Genomic DNA, 21,998 nt, shown 5'->3' with positions numbered 1-21,998 from the left:
CACAGCACCAATGGACTGATACTGCAGAATGTGTGAACTTTGTAATATTGCAGTACCAATGGACTTATACTGCTGGATTGGTTTTGCAAATTTGGTTATAATTATATATTTTTTTTTTAATTTTTAATTTTTTATTTTTTTTTACTTTTTTTTTATTTTTTAAAAACTTGGGAATAATGGGGAAATAACTATGCCCTTAGAAGCACAGAGCACAGGACACAGCACCACTGGACTGAACAGGACACGGCACAGGACCCAGCAGCACTACGGAACTCAGCAGGACAGAGCACAGGACACAGCACCAATGGACTGATACTGCAGAATGTGTGAACTTTGTAATATTGCAGTACCACTGGACTTTTACTGCTGAATGTGTGAACTTGGTAATATTGCAGTACCAATGGGCTTATACTGCAGGATTGGTTGTGCAAATTTTGTGGTAATTAAAAAAAATTAAATTAGTTTTTGGTATTTTTTTAAATAACTTTTTTTTATTTTTTTAAACACAGGGGAATATTGGGGAAATAACTATGCCCTTAGAAGCACAGAGCACAGGACACAGCACCACTGGACTGAACAGGACACAGCACAGGACCCAGCAGCACCACTGACCTCAGAAGGACAGAGCACAGCACACAGCACCACTGGACTGATACTGCAGAACACAGCACAGCACAGCACAGCACAGCACAGCACAGCACAGCACAGAACTAAACAGCACAGCACAGAACTAAACAGCACAGCACGAGATCTACCAGGACAGAGGACCACCTAACACACCCTCCCTCTACCCTGATCAATGCCCGAGTGAAGATGGCGGCGACTAGCGGGGAATTTATAGGATCCGAGTATCGCGAGATCCGACAACGGGATTATGAGTCAGAGCCTCAGTTTCAGATTTGAATTTGGCGCCAATACCCGGATCTGTCTCGGATCCGACTCGGATCGGCAACGTTCGGGTGGGCTCGGATTTCATAAATCCGAGTGCGCTCATCCCTACTTGTTACATGTGCCACAAGCCACAGCCACCTTCACTCCCACCACATAGGTTCCTACCTGCTGAGGTGTACAGTGGAGGAGGAGTGTGGTCTTCCTTACAGCCACCTACACTCCCACCTCCCACCACATAGGTTTCGACCAGCTGAGGTGTACAGTAGAGGAGGATTGTGGTCTTCCTCATAGCCACCTCCACACCCACCACATAGGTTCCTACCAGCTGAAGTGTACGGTGGAGGAGGACTGTGGTCTTCATCACAGCCTCCACGACTCCCATATATAGGTTCTTACCTGCCGAGGTGTATAGTGGAAAAGGATCGTGATCTTCCTCATAGCCACCCCCACCACATAGGTTCCTACCTGCTGAGGTGTACGGTGGAGGAGGATTGTGGTTTTCATCACAGCCACCATGACTCCCAATACATAGGTCCCTACCTGCTGACGTGTATAGTGGAGGAGGAGTGTGGTTTTCTTTACAGCCACCTTCACTTTCACCCCATAGGTTCCTACCAGCTGAGGTGTATGGTGGAAGAGGAGTGTGGTCTTCCTCACAGCCACTTCCACTCTCACCACATAGGTTCCTACCTGATGAGGTGTACGGTGGAGGAGTGTGGTCTTCATCACAGCCACCACGACACTCATACATAGGTTCCTACCAGCTGAGGTGAATGGAGGAGGAGAACTATGGTCATCCTCACAGCAGCCTCCAGCCTCTCAACATTCTTTAATGATAATATGTACTATATATTATTACAAGCTTTTGCAATTTCTATTTTTTTTATATTTCCAAATAAATAAAATACCCGAACATTAAATAAAATCACTGTTTTCATGAATATTTCTATTATATCAGCACTTTAAAGATAGTGGCTTGTGTATTTAGACTGTTTTTCCATCACTTATTAGCTGTGGTTTAATTATAGTGCTGGCACATTAACTTACCCCCTAGTTATTAGGTATGTTTTGTCTACTTTAGCAGGTGGCAATAGATAAAGAGCAGACTCTTCACAATATGCTTATTTTGTTTCTAATAATATAGTTTGTGGTAAACGCTGTCTCAACTGTTCCTGGAATCACCTGTTGATCACAGCATCTGGAAAGCACAAGTGATTTCTGAACTAAACAGTACTTTCATGGGTAATGAACTCAGGCTTGTGAAGCTAACAATTTAAATCAAATTCATTCTACATGAGTTTTCTTTTAAAAAGAAGGTTGCCTAAAAGCTACATTGAGCTAAAAGAAGAAAGTGAAGGTAATATGTTTTATGTTCCTATAAATTTTGTAGTTGTATTTTAAATCACTATAGTAGCTTTTACTGAAATTACAGTGTTTGCTAAGCTGGAGAAGGCTCTAAATGATATTTGGAATACAGAAAATATCAGTTTGAATAATTTGTTTGCATAGTGATTAAAGTACTTATTCTGATGAGTAACGTGTGTCATTTGAAAGTGTATCCAATTTTAACGGGACATAATACAGGTATGGGATCTCTTATCTGGAAACTTATTACGCAACACAATCTAAAAAACAAAAGAAGAAAAAATACATAAATAATTATCCGTAATAATGTCATACACAGAGACATGATTAAGACTTTCTTTTGTCACTGTGAAGAGAACTGCTTAACTACTTAGAAGCTGAATGTCAGTGTGGAGGAATACAGGGGTTATTTTATAATCAATAAGCAAACCCAGGTGACGGTGGATAACCACCTACCACTCCCTAGATTCTTCTGGTTGTAGCTCAATAGAGAGAAAACAGGAACAGAACACCGGGACCTACAAATACTCAACAGATTGTAAGAGTCAAAAGGACATGTAACTGCCCAAATAGTCCAAATTTCATTAATTGTTTTTTTGGGGGTGGTTGCATTTACCCTCATGGGTCACTGTTGCTAGTTGAGGCCTTTCCCCTCTGCCCATGACTTAAATAGTTATAATTTCATAATAGTTATACAACCTGGGTATATGGACTCCTACTTGAGGATTACCAACTGCACCTAACTACAACTCTAAATCTTCCCCCAACTTGTCCAGCTTCAAACGGGCCTTAAAAACCCACCTCTTCCTTAAAGCCCTTCAGTCCCCCACCCATTGACCTCCTCCCAGTCTCCCCCTACCCCCCTCCCTCTCCTGTCCCCCTCCTTCTTCCCACCTTTTCATTCTCCTCTCCCCCCTCTCTCCATCTCTGCCTCCGCTCTCCCCATTCCCTCCTCCTACCATTGTGTCTCTATCCGTCCTACCCTCCCCTTAGATTGTATGCTCCTCCGAGCAGGGCCTCCTCTCCTTCTGTTCTCCACCACCTTAACTCTGCTCTCCAGCTCCTTGTCTCCTCCGTGAGGTCCTCCGGCCCCTGTCTCTACCCCGCTGGGGGATCTCACCTCTAATCTAGCTGTTCATTGAGCTTCTGAGTTACTGTGCTTTCTGTTAACTGTACTGTGCTGTCTCACCCTGTATCATGTTTCTGTCTGTCCCTGTACAGCGCTACGGATACCTAGTGGCGCCCTATAAATAAAAATTAATAATAATAATAATAATAATAAATGGGACCAAAAAAGAAAACATCTAAATAAAGGGTTCCCCCTGTTAATTTTTAAAGCCTCATGGAAAGCCCTCTGACTATAACAATCCGTCTAGTCAGGCTGATCTGCATACCTCCAAGTTCCCCAACTACCCTCCAACCTCTCCTGATTTGGATGACTTGCTTACTATGCGAACATATTCTCTACACTAAAATTTGATTCAGTCTCATATATTCACGCTCCCTACATGAACTTAAAGTAAAAAATAACTGTATTCGATTGCACTGATTATATCAAATCCAAAATGGAAGCGTTTGTCTCCACACATAAGGATGTAAAAACTACTCATGAGAATCTACAGTGGGTAGTAGTCACTCTCAGAGAAAAGCTCAGGGGATCAGATCAAAACAAACTTAGAATACGGGGAAGAGACTGATTGGGCACGGTAGGGAATTCCATAAATCAGTAGCAGCATTAGGGAAGTTTTGTAAGTGGGAGTGAGAGGTGGTTATCAGAGATAAGATGAGGTGCAGGTCAAAGGTAAATCTAATAGGCCATGACAGAGAGTGTTTTAAGATAAGGATCAATTATTTGAATTGGATTTTGGAGGATGCAAGGAGCCAGAGTAAAGATTTGCCGAGTTTAGTGGCGGATATGGAGCGGCAAGAAAGGAAGGTCAGTTTTGCCTTGACATTTAGGATGGATTGAAGCAGGGATAGATAGTTGAGGGGCATCCCAGCTAGGAGGAGGTTGTAGTAGTCAAGGCGGGATAAGATGAGAGAAATTTTTTGGTTCCATCTTGGGTCAGGGCATATTCCAGCAATATTTCGAATGTGACGGCATCATGACTAGGAAGTCTAAAACAGAGGTCGGAGTGAAGGGTGACAGCAAGTCAGCTGACTTGTGAGACTGAGGTAATTGTGGTGTCACTGACAGTGAGGGAGATTTACGGAAGGTTGTGACTCCAGACCAACTGGTGCTCTGATATGTATCTACAACTGCTCACACAGTGATCCTAGATTATCTACAAAAGTTTTTTTTATTGACCTAAATGTTAGTTTACCCTCTAATATATAGAACTTACCAAAAATGATTTCCAACACAAAAATGTGTTTTCTAAAAAAAAACCAAAAAAAACAAGCAGGAAACTAACATGGAGCCAATATAATGTTAGTAGTATATGCAAAATGTTTTCCATATGATTATACACATTCCAGAGCCGGATTTAGACCTCATAGGGCCCTAGGCAGGATACTGTTTTTGGGCCCCCTCCCTGAAACAATCCATAGCACTATATTTTTGCAGCCTACCATATACCCCTATAGTTACGTAGATATGAAAGCATGTGCCGCCGCGCAGCGGCGGCACGCCGCCAAAGGAGGTGAGGGCGTGGCTTGCATCTTTGGGGGCGTACCTAACATGTGAAAAGAGCAAGGCCACCCTGCTGCAGAAAAAGGCACCCCTAAATAATTACCAAGCAGTCCCGTTTTTTTAAGTAGTTGGGTCAAAACAACATAATAAATATTGAAGTCAGGGCAGAAATACTTACTTAAGTTGTTTGCAAAAATAATACGCATAAATCCAAGTATGTGCTCTTGTCACTTTTGTCCCTCTATCATCACACTGTGCCCCTTCATTGTCACTTTTGCCCCTTCACAATATCACATGTGCCCTTTCCCCCTCACCTCTGTGCCCATCACCATCCCCACCTCTGTGCCAATCACCACCACCACCAATGTGCCAATCACCATCACCACCTCTGTGCCCATTACCACCTCTGTGCCCTTCACCATCACCACTTCTGTGCCAATCACCATCACCACTTCTGTGCCCCTTCACCACCTCTGTGCCTCTTCACCATCACCACCTCTGTGCCCTTCACCATCACCACCTCTGTGCCCATCACCACCTCTGTGCCTCTTCACCATCACCACCTCTGTGCCCATCACCACTTCTGTGCCAATCACCATCACCACTTCTGTGCCAATCACCATCACCACTTCTGTGCCAATCACCATCACCACTTCTGTGCCAATCACCATCTCTGTGCCCTTCACCATCACCACTTCTGTGCCAATCACCATCACCACTTCTGTGCCAATCACCATCACCACCTCTGTGCCCTTCACCATCACCACCTCTGTGCCCATCACCACCTCTGTGCCTCTTCACCATCACCACCTCTGTGCCCATCACCACTTCTGTGCCAATCACCATCACCACTTCTGTGCCAACCACCATCACCACTTCTGTGCCAATCACCATCACTACTTCTGTGCCAATCACCATCACCACTTCTGTGCCAATCACCATCACCACTTCTGTGCCAATCACCATCTCTGTGCCCTTCACCATCACCACTTCTGTGCCAATCACCATCACCACTTGTGTGCCCCTTCACTACCTCTGTGCCCCCTCACCATCACCACTTCTGTGCCCCTTCACCATCACCACTTCTGTGTTTTACTTACCTTTCTATTGCGCGCTGCTCCTCCTCCGTCAGTCCAGATGTAAAGAAAAAAAAAAAAAAAAAAAGAAAGAAAGAGTCACGTGATTGCTTGTCGGGTCCCGGCAGCCTCTCCTCCTCTCTCTATCACTGAGACACTGAGAGGAGAAGAGGCTGCCGGGACCCGATTCGCGGCACCCCCCCCCCTCCCCCGCACGAGTCGCGGGGGGGGGGGGGGGTGCCGCGAGTCGGGGGAGGGGCCGAATATTTATTATTTTTTTTTCATTTTTTTAAAAATTACTCCTGTCCCCCCCCAGCTGTGCCCCCCGAGAGCCGCTAGGCCCTAGGCAGGTGCCTAGGTTGCCTAGCGGTAAATCCGGCCCTGATTGATACCATTTCATAGACAATTGTTTTGTAGTTTAGAAAGCAAACATGACACAGTTTATTGATTTTGGGGCCTGTTTATGATCCCGAGGTTATGTATGTTCACAGGAACTGGAAATCTAGACTTGAACTTCCAGATTCATTAAAAAAAAAAAAAAACAGGGTTTAAAAGAAAAAAAAATATGTAGACTACACATTAACAAAATAACTATTAAAAAGGGTAAATTTGCTTTATTTTGCTAATAAAGCATTTTTTATTGTACTGTGCCTTACCATCCGGAGTTGGAGGTAGGAGATGGAGGACAGCATTGGTACATGTTAAATATGCTTCCTCATGCCTTACATAGGGAAGTTTTGCCGGAGGCCCCCGATGAAGGCTACTACCAGTGATAGTTCTTACCTTTGCGGGGCTTTGGTAAATAGCCTCAATATTAAAATGAGCCTGCAAAAAGTGCCATTTCCTTAGGTGTTAGGGTTTCGTAAATAGGCCACTTAAGTTCTTACCTCAAGTCATGTGATCTAGCAATTGCATTTACATCTATTTCCAATTCTTCAGTAAGTGAATTGTCTGTTGTTGTTGTCAAGTTGTTGTCTTAGATGTCAGATCAGTTTTCAGAATGATCTAATTGCAACTAGTCTGTTTTTCAAACCAACGGACTGTAACACTCTGTTACAGCTTTCTAGCTTTCAGTCACAGCAGTTGAAGGTTTGGCTTCCTTCTAGCCAGGTGCTGAGAGTAAATTACATTTTACCTTGCAGTAGGAACTAAATAAAAATAAAATGACTTGTCAATGTGAAGTAAGAGGGTATAACAAGTCGTTTCTTGGAAGGACTAAGGGAACAGTTTGCTCTTTAGATACATACACCTTATTACATAAAGCACACAGTCCTTAAATGACCATTTAATTTTTCTTCATACTTATTCTGGGAGCCAGAAACTTAACATTCAATTAATTTAGTTACTCAATGATTCAGCAACTGAAAACTGTACAACTACTTCAAAATGTCAAATATGTTTATTCGTTAAAATCATCTGTTCAGTTAAAAAAAAAACATTGCTCAATCTAATCTGTGTAATATCACCTGTATGATATGTGTATCATGTACACAGGTGAGTGTATCAGTGTATAAAGATGACACTAAATCATAAACACCAGGGAAAACTGTCAAAATGTTTCTCTGAAAAGTATTCAATATTTGTATTTGGTGGTATTTATTGTCTAATTTATTATGGTATATGAGGAATGTTATTTTTCTACCTCACTTCATAAATATTTTAAGAGGAATCACAAGTCAGCTTGTAAAATGTAATATATTCAATGCAGCATTTGAAAGATTCATTTTGCTGATGCACATTTATGTACACAGCCATTAGACACATGTTATATTTTTATTTAACTATACATTTAAATCCAAAAAGAAATACCCCAAAATTAGGTAATTATGATTTTCCTGAGTGTCGTTTAAGCTATAAATAATATTCTTCTACATGGATTATTCAACTGTAAATCATTAGCTGCAAAATATCATGATCATCATCTATTTATATAGCGCCACTAATTCCGCAGCGCAGTACAGAGAACTCACTGACATCAGTCTCTGCCCCATTGAAGCTTACAGTCTAAATTCCCTAACATACACACAGACAAGGGTTTATTTGATAGCGGCCAATTAACCTACCGATATTTTTTGGCATGTGGGAGGAAACCAGAGCACCTGGAGGAAACCCACGCAAACATGAGTAAAACATATAAACTCCACACAGATAAGGCCATTGGGTATTGGTTATTAATAAATATTATTATGCTGCAACATTTGAGAAATGATGTTGCTACCAATAAAATGTATAATAATCTCTATTGGTCTAGCTACAAGTTGTATCTTGTGATGAATTCTCTGGTTCTAGACTTTCTTAAAATACTTGGAAAAATTAGATTCAGTGTGACATTAAAATCCATCAATTTCTGAAGAAGGCAGGGTCCTACTGATATGCAGCTAAGGCTGAATTCATATAATGTACAGGGAAGGCATTTATATGCAATTAGCAGGGTTCCCCGGCGTTGCGCGGGTCTGATTTGCAATGTATAGCAGTTTTTATATACTAGCACATTATTTGGTAACTAGACCAAAAATGCTATTTAGAAAATAAGATTTGTTGCTTTGTTGTTATGCAGTGTTGAGGTTTCCTTCCAGCAGCCAATTGTTTACAACCAAAAAATTACATTTTCAATATTTGTTGCTTTGTCGCTATGTGGCCCAATAGGTTACTTTTTTTATACTAAATAACTATGGCAGATTTGGGTGTTTGAGATGCATGCCTGTGCTGTACATGTTAGTATGTATATGTTGTGATATAAATAATCCATTGTGTCAGTTCTAAATTTTGGCTGTTGACAGGTACAATACAGTGGGTCTCCTTTACAAAGTGCAGATCTAATTCCCCTTTAACAATGCCACTCTCCCTTGATATGTGCTGGTGCACCTAGATTTCTGGCTATGTGCATTGGTTTGTTGAGATGGCAGCATTTACGATGGAGCAGAAGTATGGAATGACGCTAGGAGTTGAGTGGAGATAATGATAGATGTATTCTAGTACATCTAGTTTTGGAAAGCAGTGCAAAAACAAGATTTAATTTTAATATGTGAGATAATTAAAATTGGATAAAAATCAAAAAGGGTGGAGAGGCAGCATTTTGGGAGTTGTTCCTTGCTTTGTGGAAGGATGCGCAGTCATTTATGCTCCACCACTTTTCAATGTCAGAAAGCGAATCAGAATTAATCAACTGTACTCTAATTCGCTGGCAGACTGTGCTGCAGAGCTCTTAGTCTTGTGAGTGATACAAAGCCTGATCTCGTAAGGCTAAGTTTAGCTGCCGCTGCCTACAACAAAGAGTGTGTGTGTTGGGGAATTAATTAGCAATAATTCTAATGGAGAATGGGTTGGGGGAAATGGAGGGGGCGTGTAAATGGGTAGGATCTGCCTGATCTGGGGATGGGGTATGCCCCCAGGCTATTATATGGTGACCTCAAATATTGTTACAAGTGTGCTCTGGAAGGAGATTAAGGATATGGAGAAGGAAACAATGACATTACTTAAGAGTTGTCATTTCTCTAAGTTAAATTATGTAATGTCCTATAACAAGAATATTTTATGCATTACATATATTATATTCAAACCCTAATATTATGTTAGGCATATACAAAGGATACAATAAAATTATTAGAAACATTTTGCTTCCATGCTCTAAACTCTTTGTATAAACAATTTGTAAAGAGACAAATAAGGAACTGCATCAATTGGACTGGTTATAATATCTAACTGAATGACACTGAGTATGCAAATTGTTTATTTATATAGCAGCAACATTGTAGGCTGCACTCTGAAAACTATGTTTATTAATTCACCCATGGAGCTTACAATCTATTTTTCTCACCAAGGGCACACAAAGGACCAATTTGGTCAGAAGCTGGTGCACTCCCATAAAAACCCATATGGACACGGGGAGAACACATCCCTCTGCAGATAGCACCCTGGCCGGTTTAGAACCCAAGATCCCAATGAAGCTGCCCATATGGTCACATTTATTTATGATACAGTACTGTGCTTGGACAATAAAACTTTCTTGAGGAAATGGTTTTCCTGCGAAGCGATAAGTAGACTTTCCACATAACAATGTAATCATTTCACTCACACTGTCAATATTTACTTATCATATAATACTCTGTACCAGTTACTTCAGTCTATTTACTTTACAATAATCACGTTTTACTTTAGAAATGTGATTAGTAAATATTGGGAAAGGTATCTTGTTCAGAGCTAAAAGATTATATAAGAAATATGTATATATACTATAGAAGGGCATAGAATAGTAGATATAGTAAATTATGGTAGTTGAATCTTTATATAAAATGATAAAATGAGTATGAATCAAATGAAAAAAAAATAATGGGCAATATTTATCAATGCCCCCAGCGCCCCTTGTATTGCCTGAGATATGTAACTTGATAAAGTGATAGTATAAAATTTTCAAATGTTTTAATCACATGTTTCTAAAACAACATGCATGTAGACGTTCACAATTGCAAAATATACAAAAAGAGTCACCAACAGGTCTTACTGTGAGATCCTGCAGTATATAATGTTAGTGTATATGTTGCTAAACAGTCTTCAGTCTTTATCATCTACTCATCAGTGGTTTTGACAAGGAAGGACCCTTGGAACTTTTACGTACAACAATTAGCTGGACAAAGAGCTGGACCAGGGAATCGTAATTACTGACGCTGCATGAACATCATAAAGTATAAGGATAGAAGAAATTTCAACCATGATTATTGTTTCATACTATGCATGCTGTTAAAATCATTTTGGACATAGAAAACCACTGACAAGTAGATGCTACTTGACCTGAGAGATCAGTTCCACTACCCAGAAGACCCCCAGCCGACCTTGAAATCACAGATTTTACAAACTTTTAGGACTACCATTACCACTAAAATGTTTATGTATTTTATTTTATTCGTTTTTTGAGGATTATTATTTTATCTTAATTTTAATATTTTCTCTTATAACCCATCCATTTTTTTAAAAAAATCCATCATATTTATTTATAATATTTTATTTAGTTAAATTTTTTGCTAAAATTACTATATTTTTTTGTTTATTCATTCAAAATCATTCTTATTGATGTATGTTATTTGTGCCATACAGTGGTCATCTATGACATTTTTATTTTCACTTTCATTAACAATATAGTAGTTTGCATTGCTGCCTGAATATCCAGGATATCCAGACTTTTTAAATGCAATATTTACAAGAAGGTATCAGGGACATAAATACAGTATCTGAAAATGTTACTCTTGTGTGACTACAAGTGCAAGCATGCACATGGACCACAACAGTGCACTATAAATGGTGTCCCCATCTAGAAATAATAAGTGTTGAACTTATCATAAATTAATTCTTATGGCCACCATAATTGCCCAGTTATAAAATAATAAAGTTATATTTCTCCTGTTATAAAATGATAAATCTATATTGGTTCCTTATTAATATAATAAATATTGACTGCTTAATAATTATTATTGCCCCCATAATTAGTAATTCAATGTTGACTTCTTAATAAACACTTACTCACAACAATTCACTCACACAAGGAGTCAGACTCAACTATTTTTGGTGTTTTACCAATAAAACAATAAAAGTTTTAGAGACACTTATGGCACCACACACATATTCACCAAAGAAATAAAATGACAAAAATTCTATGTAGAGGAGGTAGGCAAGTCAAAACCAAAAGAGATATTCTTACGCATTACCAATTTTTTAAGCTTTCTTCTCATCTGTTAACAACCTAGGACACTAGATTTATTATCAAAAGGTCTAGTCTACTATTCTTCTTCACCTAATACCTGTCATGTATTTCATGCTCACCATCAAGTGGCATTTTACTGTGAAAAACGACTACAAAAATGTGTAACAGAAAGATCTATATCTAAAAAGTTAAGGATTAAGTTAATATCTATTACCAGGAATAAAAGTTTAACCAACCCACCAAGTATAAATAGCCCAATTTCCAATTTGTGCCAATAAATTGGTTATTTCTTCAAAAAAAATTGATCAATTTACCATCACACGTTAAAGATACTCCGTATACCATACAAAGTTTGAAAACAATTCAGTGTGAATCTGAATTGTATCTTTTAACATCTAATATTCCATGATTTAAGCCTCATGACTAATAAATATTTTTTGTTTGGGATCATCCCCAATAGACACAGAGCATTACTTCCAAATAGAATAAAATGTATATTTACACAGAACTACTTTGTGAAGATTCATAATTATTTTCTGCAAACTTAGTCTTACCCAGTATTTCACAACAGACACCTGCAAGAAATGTGTGATTTATTCATCATTCTCATAGGTATATATTTTTATGAGTGTGGGAGTTTATTATAGATGTAGTTGTAGAAGTTGTATAATGTGTCAACAGGTGGTCAACAAAACAAAATCCTTTGCGTCCACTGTGACACAGGAATCATTTTCCATTAATATTTATATTAATTGTAATAGTAGCTATGTGGCATGTATGATCTTTGTAGGTGTGGATATGTGAGTAGAACTGTGAGCAGACCACTGACTCTCCCGCTATCTACCTGCACCTGGACAAGTCTTCTCATCACAGCAGTGGTACAACTTGCTATACGCAGACCACTGACTCTCCCGCTACCTACCTGCACCTGTTCACGTCCACTCTACTCTCCTACCAGTACAGCTGCAATTTCTTTGCTGGTCCTTCCTGTTACCACCAGTCCCATTGTACTTGGCCTTCCATGGTTTCAACTTCATTCTCCTCAGATTGACTGGAACACTCCTCAAGTCACTTCCTGGGGTCCGGATTGTCATCATAGATGTCTGTCTCAAGTTGTTCCACTCAAAATTAATCAAGCTTCTATTACACCCTGTCTGCTGGGTCTTCCTTCACAGTATGCTTCCTTCGCAGATGTGTTCGATAAAATCCAGTCTGAACGCGTGCCATCGGGCGAGGGATTGTCCGATTGACTTACAACCTGGCAAGAACCCTCCTAGGGGTCGTGTGTATCCTCTCTCGCTACCAGAGACCCAAGTAACATCTGATTATATCAAGGAGAATCTCCATTGTGGTTTTATTCAACCTTCCACTTCTCCCCGCTGGAGCGGGGTTCTTTTTTGTTAAGAAGAAAGATGGGTCATTACGACCCTGTATAGATTATCGTGGACTTAATGCCATTACCATTAAAAATCGGTACCCTATTCCGCTAATTACCGAGCTCTTTTACCGCATTAAGGGAGCCCGGATATTCACCAAACTTGATCTCCGAGGCGCTTATAACTTAATCCGCATCAAGTCCGGAGACGAATGGAAGACAGCTTTTAACACCAGGGAGGACACTATGAATATCTAGTTATGCCCTCCGGGTTGTGTAACGCCCCAGCTGTCTTCCAGGGATTCGTGAATGAGATCTTCCGGGACTTGTTGTATGTTTGTGTCATCATCTACCTGGACGACATATTAATTTTCTCTCAGGATCTGCCCACTCATCATCAACATGTGGCAGAGGTCCTTTCCAGACTCCGGAGAAACTCATTATTCTGCAAGTTAGAGAAATGTTCCTTTGAGTTATCCCAGATTCCATTCTTGGGATATATTGTGTCCGGAGTAGGTCTAAAGATGGATCCGGAGAAGGTGAACGCTGTACTACGTTGGCCCCAGCCAACTACCCTCAGAGCAATCCAACGCTTTTTAGGGTTTGCAAACTACTACATTTGCTTCATTCAAGGTTTTTCCTCCATTGCTTCTCCAATAGTGGCTCTGACCCGTAAGGGTGCTAATACTAAACAATGGTCCTCCGAGGCCCTTCAAGCCTTTCACTTCCTCAAGAAGGCGTTCTCTACCGCTCCTGTTCTTCGACAGCCTGACGTGACCCTTCCATTCTTTCTGGAAGTAGACGCCTCTAATGTTGGTCTAGGGGCCATTCTATCTCAAGGATCGGAGCAACAAAAATTCCATCCTTGTGCCTTCTACTCTCGAGGTCTTCTACCTGCAGAGAGAAACTATACAATCGGGGACAAGGAGTTGTTGGCCATAAAAGCAGCATTAGAGGAGTGGAGATATCTGCTGGAGGGGGCTCGTCATCCTGTAACTATTTTTACTGACCACAAAAACCTGTTATATCTGCAGTCAGCTCAGTGTTTGAATCCTCGTCAAGCAAGATGGTCACTTTTCTTTTTTCGTTTTGAACTTATCATAACCTTCAAACCAGCTTCCAAGAATAGAAAAGCAGACGCCTTATCTCGGGCGTTTGTGGCATCCCCTGACACTGAGGATAGTCCTAATCATCCCATATTGGATCCCAAATGTGTGACTCTGGCCACTTCTTCCACCAAGGTGCTACCATTTGGGAGAACCCTCGTGCCTCCATTTCTACGTAAAAAAATATTATCGTGGTATCATTCTTCCCGTTTTTCTGGACATTCGAGAGAACGTAAGACATTAGAAATCCTCTCTCGAAGCTACTGGTGGCCCTCTATGAGGAGAGATGTCAAAGAATTTGTGGCCGCATGTGAGGTTTGTTCCCAGTTTAAAACCCCCCGCAGAACACCGGCGGGATTACTTCAACCACTACCCATTCCTTCCAAACCATGGACCCATATTAGTATGGACTTTGTCACCGATCTTCCTCCTAGCAAAAGTTGCAATACCATCTGGGTAGTGGTGGATAGATTATCGAAAATGGCACATTTTGTTCCTTTGACCGGATTAACTTCCTCATCTACTCTGGCTGACCATTTTATCAAGGAGATCTTTCGGATTCATGGATGTCCATCTGAGATCGTTTCGGATAGAGGAGTGCAGTTCATCTCCAGATTCTGGCGAGCCCTTTGCAAGACCTTGGATATCCGATTGTCACTATCATCCTCCTACCATCCTCAATCAAATGGACAGACCGAGAGAGTCAACCAAGATCTTGAGACTTTCATAAGGATGTTCTCCTCAGCCAACCAAGACAATTGGGTAGATTTGCTTCCATGGGCTGAATTCGCCCATAACAATATGTATCACGAGTCATCTTCAAAAACTCCATTCTTTGTGGTATACGGTCACCATCCGTCTCTCCCAGAATTTCCTGCCCTCCCTCCCACCCAAGTTCCAGCAGTGGAGAGTTTATGTCAGAGTTTCAAAACTATCTGGTCTCAGTTTAAATCCTCCCTGAAGAAGACATCTGCCAGATACAAGTGTTTTGCTGATTAAAAGTGGCGAGCTATTCCACCACTTAAAGTTGGAGACCGCGTATGGATTTCCACCAAAAATATTCGCCTGAAGGTTCCATCCATGAAGTTCGCTTCCCGTTTCATTGGTCCATATAAAATCACTCAGGTGATAAATCCAGTATGCTTCAAACTACTATTACCTAAGAACCTTCGTATCTCCAACGCCTTCCATGTGTCATTACTCAAGCCTCTTATCATCAACCGTTTCTCTGTTCCTCCTTCAGCACCTCGGCCAGTACAAGTTCATCAAGAGGAGGAGTTTGCCGGATGCCAAAATTTCGCGAGGAGTTCTGCGCTTCCTAGTGCATTGGAAGGGCTTTGGTCCAGAGGAGCATTCTTGGATCCACGCAGATGATCTCAACGCTCCAGCTCTTCTAAAAAAAATTGACTCCAAGTTTCCGGGCAAACCCGGCTCCAAGTGTTCTGTGCCTACCTTTAAAAGGGGGGGTACTGTCACTCACCGGACCGTGAGTGCCTCTGCGTTTGGTGCGTGGTTCTCTATCCTTCCTGCCGGTGCCTGTCCTGAGCCGCGGCCGTCCGCCATCTTGATGGACTGCGCATGCGCAGCATCCATGAACTCTAATGACCTTGCTTTTAACCTAATTGGTGGATCAATCACCTCTCCCTATTTAAGGCACCTGTGGCCATGGTATCGTTGCCTGATCTTGAGTCTCATTCCCTGTGAGTCTCTGAAGATGTCTCCTGTGTCCTGCTCGTATCTTCAGTTTCCTGCTGGATTACCTGCTCTGCTGATCGGCGGTTCCCATACCCGCTACTGACTCCTGTGTCCTGCTCGTGTCTTCAGCTGTCTGCTGGATTACCTGCTCTGCTCATCGGCGGTTCCCATACCCGCTACTGACTCCTGTGTCCTGCTCGTGTCTTCAGCTGTCTGCTGGATTACCTGCTCTGCTTCACCTGCGGTTCCCATACCCGCTACAGTCTCTCAGCTCTCCCGCTACCTACCTGCACTTGGACAAGTCTTCCCTTCACAGCAGTGGTACAACTTGCTATACGCAGACCACTGACTCTCCCGCTACCTACCTGCACCTGGACAAGTCTTCTCATCACAGCAGTGGTACAACTTGCTATACGCAGACCACTGACTCTCCCGCTACCTACCTGCACCTGGACAAGTCTTCTCATCACAGCAGTGGTACAACTTGCTATACGCAGACCACTGACTCTCCCGTTACCTTCCTTCCCCTGTTCACGTCCACTCTACTCTCCTACCAGTACAGCTGCAAGTCGCTGACTCTCCTACCAGTATAGCTCCAAGTCACTGACTCTCATCTATTCCATTGGCATTCTCTCTCCATCTGCTGTTATATACGTTCCTACTATTCACCCTACTGCCCAGAGGACCGCTGTGTAAACCCCGCCCCTCTGGTAAGCATTATCAACTGGTGAATCCTGGGCAGAACTCCTAGTGCCCGTGACATACAGGTACTGCAAGTTCAAATGAATTTTGAAGGTACATTAGTCAATAGAGGAAAAAAGTTCAATTCCACAGAGTAAGTTTCTTAAAAACATACATTATTTTTATAAATATTAATTTCCTGTTAATGTTATTGCGTTTTCAATGGCAGCCCGTTGAACTATATGTAAGCTGTGTTTCCAGTAGGTATTTCCTCTGACCTGTACTGTACATCTATTATCAAATAACCCAGCATCCTGTTTGCTGTTTTTAAACTTGTTGCATAATGTGGAACGTTTATAGTGATTTCCTCTCCAACATGTTCTCTAGGAAAACTTGTTTGCCTTTCATGAACAATAAAAATAAGTTGAAATAAACTAACTAATAAATCAAAGCAAACACTGTATTAAACAAAATTACAATAAGCTGGAAATTCTATGAAGGTAAATATTGTTCTTCAGTCAGCAAGCGTGCAAAATACTGAACGCGTGGCAAAAAGTTTCTTAGAAGCCAATCAAAATAATAACATAAAAATGGGAATATATACCGTTTCAGGTTGTAACTGGACTTCACTATTTAAACCTCATTACTGGGAACATTCGCTGGTCTGTTACTGTTTTATGATATTATCCACCACTACTGCTGTTCCATGTTTCAATCTAATTTTACAACAAAGCTAATTCACCATCTCTCTAATTTTAAGGCTTTCATGGTGAGGATGAGGCTCAGCAAATCCTACTGTTCAAAATGGACCTTTGTGGGTCATTAAGTTCAGCTGGCTTAAGATATCAGCAGTTTATGCAGCCTAGTCTTAAGAACTAAGCCTATGCTAAGGCATCTTTCTTATATATGGAATCTCACCAAGGACAACTCTACGACAAGCATACACAAGCCTTAAATTAATTTTAAAGGCTGCTTCTAAATATTAGAAGTATCAATTTACTTTCCACAAAAGAAAAAACACTCAGGCAAAGATTCTAGATTTAAAAACATGAACATGTATCTCTTTATTCTTTCAGAAATTGCAGAAATGGAACTTAATAAGAACTTGAAATTAAGATCAATTAAGGTAAGATTTGGAAGACCCAGAAACATACCTGATAAAATGAACCCACTTTTCATTACAAAGGACACGCAGAAAAGTTTTGATGACACTGGAATAGTCGTACACAGTACAGCTAACACAAAAAATATTTGCATCTAAGTGTTATCCGAAATAAACCTTTCCTACGATCTCATCACAAGAATCAACGTCTGAACTAAGTAACACAATACTTATATAAGCCAGAAAATTTTGGGAACATAGTGCTATGATAAGATGAAACAAACATTTGGCTTTTTGACCTAAAACTATACATTTGGAGAAAAACAGGTGACGCATTTGAAGAAAGGAACAATTTTCCTGCGGTTAAGCATGGGGCGGATCTATTATGCTTTGAGGTTGTGTGGCAGCCAGTGGTGCAGGAAAAATAGTCCAGGCGGAAGGAAGAATTAACTTTAGCTTAATATCAACAAGTCCACGATGCTAATATCCCAGTGTCAGTAACAAGATTGAAGCTAGAATTATATTGGATACTCCAGCAAGACAAAACAAACTAAATAATTAACCTTGAAGTACTTGAAAGATTAAGGTTTTAGAATGGGCTATACAGACCCCAGAATACGGAAGAGAAAATACCCAATTTCTGAGCTAGAACAGTTCCGCAAGGAAGAATTGGAAAAATTCATAAAGAAAGAATCTAAAGACTCATACCTGGCTACAACATGACTTACATGGCGTGATTTTTGCCACATGTGGTGTTACTAAGTACTGTCTGATGGTGTGCCCAAACTTTTGCAGATCCCTCATTCACTTTTATATTTGTTTTATAGTTATATTTGTTTTATATTTTTTAATATGCTAAATTCAGCAAATAAAAGTACAGAAACAAGCCATGCTTGAGTTCGTACCTGTAGAGGTAGTGTCTACTTCTTGTCACTTATAGTAGATTCAGTGATATTAAAATTGTGTGTTTGTGTATAATATATATATATATGTATATATATATATATATATATATATGTATATATATGTATATATATATATATATATATACATATATATTTTCCATCCCAAGCTTGTTAGAATGCTAGCACACACGGACCAAGGAGTATATTCTATCTGTGTATCTTCACATGCAGCTTTATTTTGCACTTTTATATATGATCAGTCTCAAAGCTTCATAGATCCACACTTATTTTAATAGCTGGAAGGGTTTTGTTCAAGCACGTAACCCTTGGCTCTTCAAATGTGTCTGGTCTGAGAGTGGCTGAAATATTTTGTTTTATCAGTCCAAAGCCATTTATGAAAAAAAAGAAAAAAAGTATCAGGCTTATCAATGTTTAATTTTGCATAATTTACCAAACTGGTGGTCAACATCGTAATTTTTTGGACCGCACCAGCGGCAATGGTCGGACCTGCCATCTGGATTACATTATACAGGCGTTGGGTCCGCCCATTGCCGCTTTAAAACTGCCAAACTCACTCTGTCCACTGTAACTGATGCCATTTGACCTGGAGACATTCAAGTCGCAATTTATAGCTGACGGCATGCAAGTGTGTGGAGAATGTTGGATGTCACTTACATAGTAAGTGTATATTTCATCCTTGTCGGCCTTACAGTAATCAGATTTTTTACGGCAGTCTAAGTTTTGTCGGCTTTATTGCCGACGGAGAAACGTACCACACCCACTTTATTAAATTACTCTAAATAAACAGAGGCGTTCTGATAGGCCATATACATGACACTGCAATTCATCCTACTCATATCCCATTATATGTAGAATATATATTAAAAAGTTATATTATAAATATTTATTATGAAATATTTATATGTAGTAGAGTGTACCTATTAGTCAGCTCCACCACTATGGGTATAATGTCTGACCGAATTAGTTGCCATGATCACCCATCAATATAGTTTTCAGGTTGCTCTAGAGAAAAAATACATAGCAATAAGCTGGGTTCCTGCTAAAATATTTACCCACTCACCTCTATCAATAGTTATTGTACTCCTGTCGGAACAATATGAACTTTGGCCACACTTCGAATAAATAGTTCATCCCTACCTGCAGCTGAAAGATATAAATCCCCCATGTTGCTTACAAGTTTTCTATGTACGTTAAGTGATTCATGTGTTCAAAGTAAATAAATTAAACGCCACAGTTGATAATTGTTTTATTCTCCCTTTATTAGTGATATATGCATATTGGAAATCTCAGCTACAGAGAGAGAGCTGAATGTGTCTGCCAGCTGGCAATTATTTCCATTACGCGATGGGAAAACTGTTCACATTAATCATGAATATTAAGAACCAGAATACTATCTCCTCTAAATATTTTATAGTAATTAATTCTGGAGTATGGAAATTAGAAAACTGTATGCCTGAAACTGTTCTCCCATTTAACAAATAAAGGCATTAAAAATCAACTGTACAAGAAACAATTTCTTTCATTTGCTGTGTACTTTAGAAATTACAGTGAGCAGCTTGACAGTAATGAGTAATCGGATGTGTTATGTTGATGATTTCAAGGTCAACTCCTAGTCTTCAACAGTTTTTGCACTTAAAAAGAACATGATTTATTTTTTAAGCTGCTGAAATATAGATGTAAAGGCATAATATAGATAAATAAATGGAAATATAGAAATGCCAGTCAACACCCCACCCATAGAACAACTAATGCCCACTTGTTAGTTCATCAAGAGAAATAAGAATTCACTGTAATATTTACCTTCAATGGAGGTTTTTCATAATGAAACATTACCATGATCGTGAGTTACCCCAGTGTTACAGACAAGTGGTTCATTCTTTTGTCCTTCTGTTTTAAACAGACTGAGCGGTTGTCAATTCACATGAATGGGAAATTCTTGGAGGAAGGCTATTGACAACACTGTTGCCTTTTTGAATTAAAGGAGTGCTAGTATGCAAGAGGAGCACAGTGCTGGACTATTGGAGCCTTCGGAGTAACTCCTCCCAAAACTAGATTTGATTGGATGGATCTGTTCTTAAAAACTTAGGGGTCCATTTAGTGGTGGATGCATTTATGCTTCAAACCCTTGTAGGTAAAGACACACATAAAAAGAGTAAATTAATGTACATATGTTGAATCGGACATGTCTCAAAATGTGTCCAGCTTGAAAGCAGTCACGTTTATGCCAGACGCACATCAGGCATAACAAATATGTAGAGCTGCAGCTTGACAGTGTTGGTAGTAAAAGCTAAAGTGTCACGATTGTAATAAAAAAATACCGAGCAATGTACTGCCTGAAATAAATACAAGGGGTTGTAAATATTCTAAAGAATCTAGAATAAGATTTGAAGGCATGTACATTCAAGGTTTGGGGCTAAAATAACATAATTTAGTGCTCCACCTGTTTCTTGGATAAGTGAGGTAATTCTACAGCTATGTCAATGAGCGCTGACCCCCGAGATGTGTGCTTTTATCAGACACACACCAATCGAGGGTGTCAGACAACGCATTAAAAAGAGCTATTGAAATCCATAGCAAAAAAGGCATTTGGGTGTCTAACTGTATATTTCACCCTACACTTATAGTTAAATAGAAAAAAAATCAGCCTGCAAAGACTGTACAATCAATCGAAATGCCCAAAGCAGCTTTTGTGTTTGGATGTATATTACACCCAAACCTTATTAGTGCAAATTATAAAAAAAAAAAACAGTTTAATCCCTGCTAGGCCCTCCTTAATTCTACAGCTAATAAATGTCAAAGAGCGCTGAGCCCCCCGGGATGTGTGCTTTTATCAGACACACACCAATTCAGGGTGCCAGACAACCCACTAAAAAGAGCTATTGATATTCATAGCAAAAAAGGCAGTTGGATGTCTAACTGTATATTACACCCTACACTTATAGTTAAATTGAAAAATCCTGCAAAGACTGGATGATCAATCCAAATGTCCAAAGCAGATTTTCTGTTTGGGGCTAGATTATTCCCATACATTAAAATTTAAATAGAAAAAGAAGCAGCCTGTAAAGACTGTACAATAAAATAGAAATGCCCAAAGCAGCTTTTCTGTTTGGATCTACATTATTCCCATAGATTAAAATTGAAATAGAGAAAGAAGCAGCCGGCAAAGACTGTACAATAAAATAGAAATGCCCAAAGCAGATGTTCTGTTTGGGTCTAGATTATTCCCATAGATTAAAATTGAAATCGAAAAAGAAGCAGCCTGCAAAGACTGTACAAGCAGATGTTCTGTTTGGGTGTATATTATTGGCAAACCTTATTGGTGCAAATTATGAAAAATACTGTTTAATCTCTGCTAGGCCCTTAATTCTACAGCTACACACACCAATTCAGGGTGGCAGGCAACATTCTAAAAAGAGCTATTGACATTCATAGCAAAAAAGACAGTTGGGTGTCT

The 21,998-nt window shown here is 39.9% G+C and overlaps 1 long non-coding RNA gene across 1 annotated transcript in view; it reads left to right on the top strand.

Annotated features, from left to right (window-relative positions):
• Positions 1 to 18,504, top strand: part of LOC142140097 (uncharacterized) — a 56,544-nt gene extending 38,040 nt beyond the window's left edge. Inside the window, exon 2 of the long non-coding RNA XR_012688291.1 lies at positions 17,593 to 18,504. This is a non-coding gene — a long non-coding RNA (uncharacterized LOC142140097). The remainder of the gene's footprint in view (positions 1 to 17,592) is intronic.
• Positions 18,505 to 21,998: the final 3,494 nt, after the last annotated feature.

This window comes from Mixophyes fleayi, chromosome 2 (assembly GCF_038048845.1).
Source record: "Mixophyes fleayi isolate aMixFle1 chromosome 2, aMixFle1.hap1, whole genome shotgun sequence".
In the NCBI taxonomy this organism is placed as follows: domain Eukaryota; kingdom Metazoa; phylum Chordata; class Amphibia; order Anura; family Limnodynastidae; genus Mixophyes; species Mixophyes fleayi.
This window is presented reverse-complemented; position numbering and strand designations above follow the sequence as displayed.